The sequence below is a fragment of the Camelus bactrianus genome, chromosome 35 (genome assembly GCF_048773025.1).
Source record: "Camelus bactrianus isolate YW-2024 breed Bactrian camel chromosome 35, ASM4877302v1, whole genome shotgun sequence".
Taxonomy (NCBI): Eukaryota; Metazoa; Chordata; class Mammalia; order Artiodactyla; family Camelidae; genus Camelus; species Camelus bactrianus.
The window spans coordinates 2,309,575-2,319,990 of record NC_133573.1 but is presented as its reverse complement, the minus strand read 5'-3'; the positions used below and the strand labels follow the sequence as shown (position 1 = coordinate 2,319,990).

At 50.1% G+C, this 10,416-nt stretch overlaps 1 long non-coding RNA gene across 1 annotated transcript; it reads left to right on the top strand.

Moving 5' to 3' along the window:
• The first annotated feature begins 6,306 nt into the window (after positions 1-6,306).
• On the top strand, positions 6,307-10,066 carry LOC141575981 (uncharacterized). The gene is made up of 2 exons (XR_012504115.1): positions 6,307-8,358; positions 8,915-10,066. It is a non-coding gene; the product is annotated as an uncharacterized LOC141575981 (long non-coding RNA).
• The last annotated feature ends 350 nt before the right edge of the window (positions 10,067-10,416 follow it).

The window sequence follows — 10,416 nt, the reverse complement described above, 5'->3', positions numbered from 1 at the left end:
TTCTTAGAATAAGAATCTGCTGATTTGTCAGCAAATACTGGGTGATTCCACGCTGTATACCAGCCACTATTCCCAGGGCAGGTTGCAAGCAGGGCAGACGAGTTCCCTCCTCTTCTGGGTCTTGCATTCCAGCCAGGAAACAGAGACAGTAAAGAAATCACTGAACACAAGACATCACCAGTGTCATGATGAGAAGAAAGAAAAAGCAGAGAGATGCCAGCTAGAAGGACTGGGACGCTTCCTTAGACTGAAAGGCGAGGAGGGCTTCTGTGACGAGGTGGTGTTGGCACCGTATCCTGAATGATAAGGAGGCAGCCGGGGACCCCGATAGGCATCTCTGTGCCGACAGAGAGAAACGTAGCCACGAGCATCCTCAAGCTTGGCTCATCCGAAGGTGGTAAGTATTTGCCCTTGATCGTTGTGAGAGAGACGCGTCCAGAGGCTGATGCACCCTCCACCCCGTGGCAGACACACTTGCATCTCAGCAGCTCGGACTTGGTCCTGCCTGGGCAGGGTGCCTGTGAACACCCACGGCTGGATGCCAGCTGCCACCACAGCCCCCGGCGTGAGAACTGTGAGATGTCCTGAAGGGTTAGGCTTCCTGCAAGGGGTGCGTTATTTACGGGGTTTAGGAGGCAAACCACAGAGAGAGGCTGAGAAGGTAGCGTGAGTTAAATGAAGACCCGAGTTTGGCTGACGTGACAGGAAAGCCAAGTTTGGGGCCAGTGAGAAGATGGGTCTGGCTGAAACAGGAGATTTTCCGAGGGACTCAAGAGAAGTGGCCGTGGGGAAAAGGATGGGGTCTTCGCTGAGGGCATCCGAGGGCGAGCCGTGGCCCGTGGAACTCACGGGGTGGGCAGCAGAGAGCCCTGGCAGTGCTTAGGTGCAGATTTGCCATAGAGGGGACACCCACGCACCTTCGTCTCTGGAGCAGGGCGCCCAGAGCACTGCCCCATCTCCCCCACCCCATCAGCCCCTTTGATCCGTCCCCATTGGTCTGCCCAACCTGGGAGGATGGCCTCATGCCTCACTCCTCTGCTGAAACACGTTCCTTCTTCCAGATGTGACTGTCCCTTCCCCCGAGTGCCCGGATTCATAACGTGAAGGTTGTCATGACAACGGCATAGAGGAAGTATCCAATAGAATTTCAGCCCAGCCATGTCAGAGAAAGCTAATGTTATAGTGTACATAAATTTGTGGAAACTGGGGACAAGCCTCCTGGGTGGGGCAGTCTGGGAAGGTGACAGAAGATGAGGCTTAGAAGCTGGCTAGCCCTCAGCCTCTGGTGGACACTGGTCAGGAATTAGAACTAGTTGAAAACTGTGATCCATCCACATAATGGAGTGCTGTACAGCTGCGGAAAGAAATACAGAATAGTTTATATAGCGCTATGAGTTAACCTGTGAGATATTTCATTAAGAGAAAAAAGTAAGATGAAAAAACCTCAGTATATAGTATACCACCTAAAACGGAGGGCTAAGAATACACGTATACACGTGTATATTTGTGGGATGTATGTGTATCCTTACATATGTTAATATATAATAAGTGTGCACATTTACATGTAATAATCCCAAACCTAACAAAATTCGCTTAAGTGGGGAAGAAGAAGGGAATGGAGAGGACAGAGGTGGGAGGCTTCTCTGAGTGCACTTGGTTTTGTAGCTGCAATTTAGGAACCAAGTGAGTGTTTGACCAAATTATAAAGCAAAATTAAATTTAAGAAACCATTCCTAAAAAGAAAAAAAGAAAAGAAAACCAAAATGAATGAGTGAAATGTATCAAATTGGTAGCATAACCACACTGAGAAGAGTGATTTCAAATGGCTTCAAATTCAGTAATTTGGCCATAATCCCTAGAGAATTATACCCTAAAGACAAAACAACAACAAAACAACAAACTGTTGAAAAATTTGACCAGTTTTTAGGAATCATCTTGTTAGGAATACTATTGATATGGCTAGCCTAAAATTACATAGTATCAGATGAGTAACCACATTAATTTTGTTAATATAATTGAAAACTAATCTCTGTCAGAAAAAAACGTGTACAAATATGAAATCATAGGGATAAAGTAAAAACTCTGGAATCCTCAGTTCTCATTGGTAACCTCAGTACAACCTCATGAAGTATTTTGTCTTTGAAAAAAAATTGTGTAAATAGCCGGGCTCAGCCCTCGACCTGGAGAGAATGAACAAGTCTTCATTAGCGAGTGCCCGGGGGCAGGCTGCGGTCTCTAACACCACGGCTCCCATCTGAGAAGCCGCGCTTCTGAGGCAAATGGCTGATTCCATGTCTGGACAGAAAAATGTAGAAGGTGAACAAGTAAGTCAGCTACCAAAAGTTACCTCAAAAGGAGCTTTGATAAACTAGGAGCTTGGGATTAACAGACACACACTGCTGCACATAAAATAGATACACAGCGAGGACCTGCTGTAGAGCACAGGGAACTGTATTCAATACCCTGTAATAGCCCATAATGGAAAAGAATTTGAAAAAGAACAGATACGTGTATGTATAACTGAGTCACTTTGCGATACACCTGAAAAGAATGCAACATTGTAAATCAATTATACTTCAATAAAAATATATAATTTTTTAAAAAAAGGACCTTTGAGGTGACTTGAAGATGCCTTCCCTGAGCATTGCTAAGAATAACAGTGGCAGTGGGTTGGAAAGGACCAAACATGTGTACATCACTGCGATCACAGTAACACTGATTACAGTTCTTTCAGGGGTGCTGGTGAAACCGCTGGTGGCACAGGACACTGGCACACAGAGGAGACTCAAGGGCACTTGGCTCCTCAGAGGCACATCTATCCTGTCTGCCAGCTGTTGGGTAAAAGAGAAAGAACAGAACTGGAATATGGTTTTGTGACCCGGAATGAAGCAATGGACCTGGACCAGAACCATCAGTGGCAGCTAACGCTCCGACGCGGGATTCAGTCTGCTGTTTTCTTTCTCTTGATGGAAGGACACAACACCACCTGTGAGGTATTTTTGCCAAAAAATGGAACCTTAGCTTGATTATGTATCCGGAGTTAATCGCCAGGAAATACAAGGCACAGGGGATGGAAAAATACATTAAATGACACCACGTGGATGCAATCAGCAAAACCCAAAACCCCTTTCTCCATTTTTTTTTTGCAATGACCACATTGCAAAGAAAAATAGAGAAGATGGGAACATACACATGTTAAGTGACTTAAGAGACAAAGTAACCATTTTTATTTATTTTATTATTATTATTATTATTGTTGTTGTTGTTGTTGTTATTATTATTTTTATTTTTAACGGAGGTACTGGGGGTTGAACCCAGGACCTCATGCATGCTAAGCAGGCGCTCTATCCCCGAGCTATGCCCCCACCCCCTATATCAACTCCATGTAATGGGTGGTCCTTGCTTAAGTTCTACTTAAAAAAGAAAAAAACCCAAAATGTAAAAAACTCATTTAAGAGCGTCCAGGAAATGTGAACGCTGATTGGCTTTTTGATGACGTGGAGGGCTTACTGCTCAGTTTGTTTTTGGTGTGATCATAGTGTGGTGTGTTAGAACAGAAGTCCTTCTGGAGATGCAGACGGAAGTACTTGCCTGGTACCGACCCAGGGGCCTGTGTGTGGGGGGGGAGGGGCGGGGCCGGGGCGGGGGGGGGGAAGAGGGGGAGGGGTGGAGAGGGGCGGGGGGAGGTTGGGGTGACACTGTGCTCAGTGTCAGGAAGTGCTGAGTTTGGGCGATGCATGACTGGGGTTTTAGTGTCTTACTCTCTCTGCTTCTGTGTCTGTTGAAACTCGTAATGAAACAGCTGAAGACAGTCTAACAGGGAGGGAAGCACCCAGACCCTGAGAGCAGACGGCGGTCACCCCCAGCCCGGAGGCTCCGGGAGGAGCGCTTTGCCCCTCAAACCCTACGTAAGTGCCCGCGGGGCCTGCTTTTGCCAGGCATCCCGCTCAGGCGATCCGTCCCGACAGCTCTGTTTCACTATGTGCTCCTGGGTTATTCTTCCTAAAAACTGGCGTCTGCGACTGCACAGCCCCGGGGGGGCCCACGTGCCCCGTTCACGCGGCCGAACCGTCACGCAGCCGGGGGGTCACGGACCCCGGACCCCGCCCAGCGCTGCTGATCGCCGCCCGCCGCCCTGGCGTCCGCCGGCCTGGCGCGCCGTCCCGTGGCCCGCGTGGCCCGTCCCTCGCGGAGCGCCGGGTCTGCTGCGCGGGCCCCCTCGCGGGGCGTCAGCGGGCTCGAGGTCGGCCCCGCAGAGGCTTAGGCCTTACCTGCCTCGGGCACCAACCCCCGGGTGCGCGGCGGCCAGGCTTGCGGCGGGTGTTCGGGGGGACGGGTTTGCGCGCGGCGGCTGCTGGCTCAGCTGCGCCCCGAGGCCGCCTCTCACCGGCTGGATCATTTATGCGCGTCCTGCAGCCTCGCTAGGAGCTGCGTTCGGGCCCCCACACGAGGATTACTGTCTCCTCCATGACCTCAGAATACTTCCTTGCACGCGGCCGCCCACTGGGACGCTTTGCTGAAGTTCGCTGACTTTCATTATAGCTGCTTGAGGCTGTTGCGTTCCTGTGGGAACGGGGCGTCACGCCGGGGACCGACTGCACCCAGGACGACTCAGTTAAGCAAGACGAGCCACAGGCAGTGGGTGCAGCTTTCAGAGACAGGCTCCAGCAGTCTCTGGAAGGTAAAGAGGACAGCGTGTGTTTCAGGATGCGGGGCTGGTGTGCGGAACAGCGGTCGGGACCACGGCCACTGGCTGGCCTGGCCTGGCCTGGCCCACGTTTGGACGCCAGCTCTGCTGTCGCGGGTGATTTGGGAAAACGAGCTCACTCCGGGAAGCTGGCGCTCCCTCGGCTTGATTACAGCGCTTATCTCGGGGGTGCTGTGAAGAGTGAAGTAGGTGGCATGTGTGTGCGTGCCGCTGAGCGACTGCTCATTGCGGAGTAATTATTATTATTAGGTATTATTGGAAGTTAGTCACGATACGTAGTCATAATTCTCAGAATGACAGCTTTCAAAGCTCACAGCACTTCGTGCCCACATCTGGTGCGACTTAGTATTTGGTTCTGTAGCTACTTTGCTGAATGGTTTCCCAGCCTGGACCAAAGGGCAGGCGCTTGCCCTTAATTTCTTCTCCCTGGTATTCAGCACCTTCCTCGGTACCTAACAGGTACTCAGTATTTGATGATGGAGTGAGGGCTTCTCACGGTATCGGTGCCTGTGAGTCATGAGACACCTGTACGCACACCCAGGGTGGGAATTCTGACGACCTAGACACTGGATTCGTTATTGCTTCTCTCAGAAGTGGCTTCAGAGGCGACTTCAGGGGTCCTGGGAGCCCTTGCTCCTTCTCTGCGCCTGGAGGAGGACATGTCAGGAAGACATCCTTTTTGAGGCTTTCCTTGTAGTACACGGGCTTCCCGAGGCTTCCATGGGCCTAGGATTTTCCTGGATTTTTCTCAGGTGCTTCTGACATTTGTGTTTTGCTCTTCTGGGGTGTCAGAAAGGGGGTACCTCTTGTTCAAGGGGCACCTGTATTGGTGTAGGTTGGGCAGTGGAAGGTTGTACTCAGGCTCAGGGAACTGATTTGGGCGGCAAAGGGGGCTTGGCTTTCTCTACAGAAACAGAACTCTTGTTAAAACAAGGTCACACCCTCAGGAACACAGCCATCCAGCTGTAGTTAGCTGCAGCCACGTGGTTGTTCGCTTAGCGGGAACACACTGTTTGCAGCAAGATTTGAAGAAATAGATTTTTTTTTTTTTTAAATGGAGGTACTGGGGATTGAACCCAGGACCTCGTGCATGCTAAGCATGTGTTCTTCCACTGAGCTGTGCCCTCCCCTCTAGACTCGACAGATTTCTTAAGGCCTAGCCACTGAACTCCCTAGGGACTGGCCGTCTTCCCCAGACCATGGCCCTCTCCTGGGCAGAGGCCCTCACTGACACGGCCAGGGCACCTCGCCGTGGCTCTGACAGGGAGTCTGGGTGTGAGGCAAGCCATCCTGTCTGCCACAAGATGACAACAACACAACGACGAGCAGGACACAAAAGTACCTCCACAGCCCCACTCCAGGCTCACAGAAAAAGTCTAAAACTCACTGCCTCAAGCACCCCCCTGCCCTCCTGCGGACACAGCGCCTTCCAATACTTCAAGTTATTTTTCTGGGAAAAGCTAAGCTCCCACTCTAATTTTTCCCACTGTTCACTGATATCTTTAAACATGTTCACACACACACACACACACACACAACACACACACACCAGCCAACCAAGGCACAGTGATCAGAATTTCATCTTTCTTGGCATTTTTTCACCCTTTAGCGTCCACATGACTCTTTCAAGGAAGGTAGCCTCCCTGAAGGGTGGGGACACTTTGCTCCAAGAACATTTTCTACTGCTGCAAATCAGCACCTTGTTGGATGGAGACGAATCTTCCTGAAATTCAGAAAGCCAGCTCTCAGTAATTTCCAAGGTCCTCTCTTCTGGAGACCTTATTCATTTTGGTCACTTTTGGGTTTTCTAAAGAAGGACTCCTGGTGTATGTGAAATCTACAGCTTGAAACAAATGCCCACATGGCTGCCTCCAAACTGAGGCACAGTCTGCACGCGTGGCCAGCGCCAGCACGGAGGTGAGGGGGGGATCAGGGGCGCATCCTCACGTGACTTAGCTGCATTGCTTATTGACAAGCCCAAGTGGCGACTTCAGAGCACTGGAGGAGAAGGTCCAGGGCGGCGTCCTGATTAAACACCCTCAGCCGAGTCAGACCTGTGCATGAGCGCTTGCTGTGTCGCTGTGGCTTTCCCTTTAGCACAGCTGGAAGTGAACTGCTCATACTGTGCCCATCACCCCACCTCGGGTGGGGTTCCACGAGCGCAGGGAACACCAGAGGCAGGGCTGCCTAGCTCCTGGAAATTGTCAGGTAGGTAAAGTCTATTTTTGCTGCGTCTCACAGCCCTCTCCTCCATCCTGGTTTCCGGTAGTCAATCCTCAGGCTCCGGGCTGTGTCCGATTCCCAAGGGCCTCCTCGCTGTCAGTCAGTAATAGCTTTCTCTGCTGTTATTCCTCTCAGAGTTTTTTTTTTTTTTTTTTTTTTTTTGCATTTTAATAGGGCCCCTAGGGATGTAAATGTCTCCAGAACCAAAAGAGTGAATCTCTAATGGTGGAATTTTAGGGATCTGTGACAGGCTCAGTGGGAGAGTTTCCAGGGAGGGTTCGCTGAGAAGTCAAAGCCCTGACAGCCCGCAGCCCCAGCGCCCCAGTGCGGCTGGCCCCGCAGACGGACACGGCAACGTGGATTAATCAGCCAGGAAGTACTGAACTTTATTAAAGAAAACCTTCAACCTTTGCTAATGATTGATTAAACCGTTGTTAATGCTCCAACCTTTGCTTGCAACGTTTTAATCAGTTTTCCAATAAGTGAACATGTGGTCACACTGGAGGCATTTTCCAGCCGGGAAAGCGGTACAGTATCTCAGGCGAAGTCTCCTTCGGGTCTGTGCAGGAGGAAATTGGAGGTTTGGGGGACAGAAAGGCTTGGAAGTCTGTGTTCCAGGTCTCGTCCCCTCACTGAAGGGAGCAGGAGCGGAATCGTGGGGTTAGCTCTTCGGGACAGGACCGATGATCGTAAACTTCATCCTGAACCGTTGTTTCCAAGACACATTTTGTACGCAGGAAAAAGAAGATGGGAGGCCTGAATACACGTCTCACCAGGACTGGTGCGAGAGGATGTCAGATGCCGGCATGCTATCTGGACGGCGGTATCGCCCTGTTTTTCTCTCCCCCTGCTAAGTAAACAGTGCCGCCCCATCCATTACTCAGCTATCAGAGACTGTCAGGCGTTTCTGGCCGCGGAACTTGGGAGTTCTTACATTTCTTGAAAAATGTGGAAAAGTGTATTTGCAAAACTGCTGGAAAGGGAAATGGAGAAAGACGTCGACTCCTACAACATAATTAACCCTGCGCGTCTCCCCCCGAGGGCTGACGTGAGCTTTTCTTCAGCGATGGGAATTTCGGTTTCTCTCGTTTCTTAGGTTATCGTCATTCGCACTTCACTACCTGTGGCAAGTCCCGTGGACCAGACAGTCTATTGTAAACAGGCTTGGGCGCGGGGGAGGCAGGGCTTTGAAACGGTGCCCCAGGAGGCCCAGCACTGAGCAGCCGTGTGCGGCTCTGCCCGAGAGCTGTAAGCGTACCCCTCCCTGCCCACCAAGTGTTACAAGTTCTGCTTTTGTGGCTCTGGGAGGGCTTTCTGCCCTGCTTTCTGTGCTGAAGGCTGCAGTTTGAAGTCTTCTTTTGGAGAGATTCGCCAGGTCAAAAGTTGCAAGTGGAAGAATATTGTGAGGACTGTAAAATCCTGCACATGTAAATATATGTTTCATTGCTTTCATCTTTGCAGTCAGGGATGCTGACGGCTACTCTGGGAAGAAGGTGCACGGCGGGGCGGTGGGGTGGCGGGATTGAAATGCAGGAGGGACACGCGGGTGCCCCCAGGAGACCCCCCAAACCCTTGACACGGGCCCGATCTCCACTTACGGCTGGCGGCTTCTACATGCTTCTGAGCATCCACAGGGCCTAAGTGCCCTCGCTGACAGGTTGCTGCCGTGGGGAGTGCACACGGGGCTCTGGACGCACAGACCGAAGACCTGGTTTAGGTTCAGCCATTCCATTTGCTGTGCCTTCTCGAGCTGACATCTTCACTGCACTCTCATAGTTTGTGAAATTTTTTTTTTTTTTTTGTAAATTAAAAAACACCATTGGTGTTTCAGGCATTAGTATGATGGAATGTAAACACAGTCTGCATCTATGAAACTGGAATATATTTAAAAAAGTTTTTAGAATATTTATTTTATATTGTGTACAATTTATTTATTTATTTGGGGGTTAATTAAGTTTATTTATTTATTTATTTTTAATGGAGGCGTGAAGATTGAACCCAGGACCTGGCGCATGCTAAGCGCACACTCCGCCCCTGAGCTATCCCCCAAGCGGTGGAGCGTGCTCAGGATAGAAGCAGCTGAGCCTGGCTGGTACACAAGGAAAAGGAAGCGGACTCATGTCCCCCCCCCCCCGCACGTTTTGTTGATAAAAGGGTTACTGTTAGGGACGTCGTGATGTGATCATAATGTTAAAAGTCACTGATGAGTTCTCTCGTGGTGGGACGTGGGGGTCCGTGCTGACCCTTAGGGAGCACGTGGTGTGGGCAGGGGGAGACGTCGGAAGGAGGGGCCGGTTAGAGCAACCGTACATCCAGCCGCCAGCGTCATCGCAAGGAGAGCAGGGTCCGGGGTAAAGTTACAGCCTCGTGTGTCTCACTGCGTTTGTCAACGGCGCCTGAGGACCAAAAAGGCATCCGTGCAAATCCAGGCGGACCGGGCGGCGGGACGGATGGACGACCGCGATCTAACGCGGAATCGGTGGGAACCAGTCCCGGAGCCTCCCCGGCGAGGCACCAGGTCGGGGGTGTGTACAGAGAAACACGGGGGCTCAAACTGTTCATCTGGGAGATGGAAACACAAACAACGGAGACGAGACGCAACAAACAAGACAGACAATGCGGGACTGAAGCCTGCGCGCGGCTGCGCGTCTGGTGCGCTGCTCTTGGGTCCGAAAGCCGAGGCGGGCGGCGCTGCGCGGGGGGCCTGCCGGCGGGGAGCGCGACCGGCACCGACCGAGCAGCGCTGAAGGCTCTGGCCGTTGTCACTGTTCGTGTCATCGAAGTTGTTTATGACTTAAGAATGATGTCCTGTGAGTGAAGGGGGTCAAAGGGCACACATTTACAGTTATGAAATAAGCGCGTCTTGGGGATGTAAGGTGGCTGGAGGTGACCGTCCTGTGCTGCCTATTTGAAAGTTTGCCAGGAGACCAGACCTTAAACACCCTCGTCACAAGAAAACAATGTTTGTCGCTAAGCCCGGCAGTGGATGCTGACTAAACGGACGGTGGTGATCAATTCATAATATATGCAAATGTTCTGCCATTATGTCCTACATCTGAAGCCGATACAGTGCTGTATCTCAATTACAGCTCAGTAAAAAAGAATACTACAATAAAATATATTACATAACTTACAGATGCTTATTATATAATTAATAGCAATGGTATTTTATTTATAATATACAATACATACTAATACATAATCAATATATATACTAATCAATACTATAAATAAATATATAAATATAAATAAATAAACAAATATTTATATAATAAATAAATAAATAAAATATAACACTATGGTAGAGGTATCTTGTCCTTTTAGGTAACTGCACATTTATTGGAAATAATGATAAATTTTAACATTCAGTTGAACTAATCAGTTTAGCAAATAGGAACTGAGAAAGTTTACTTGATTGAACAGTCCTGTGAAATGCAGCTGCAGGTTTTTTGAGCAAGAAACCTTTATTTTAACCAGTAGCGTAA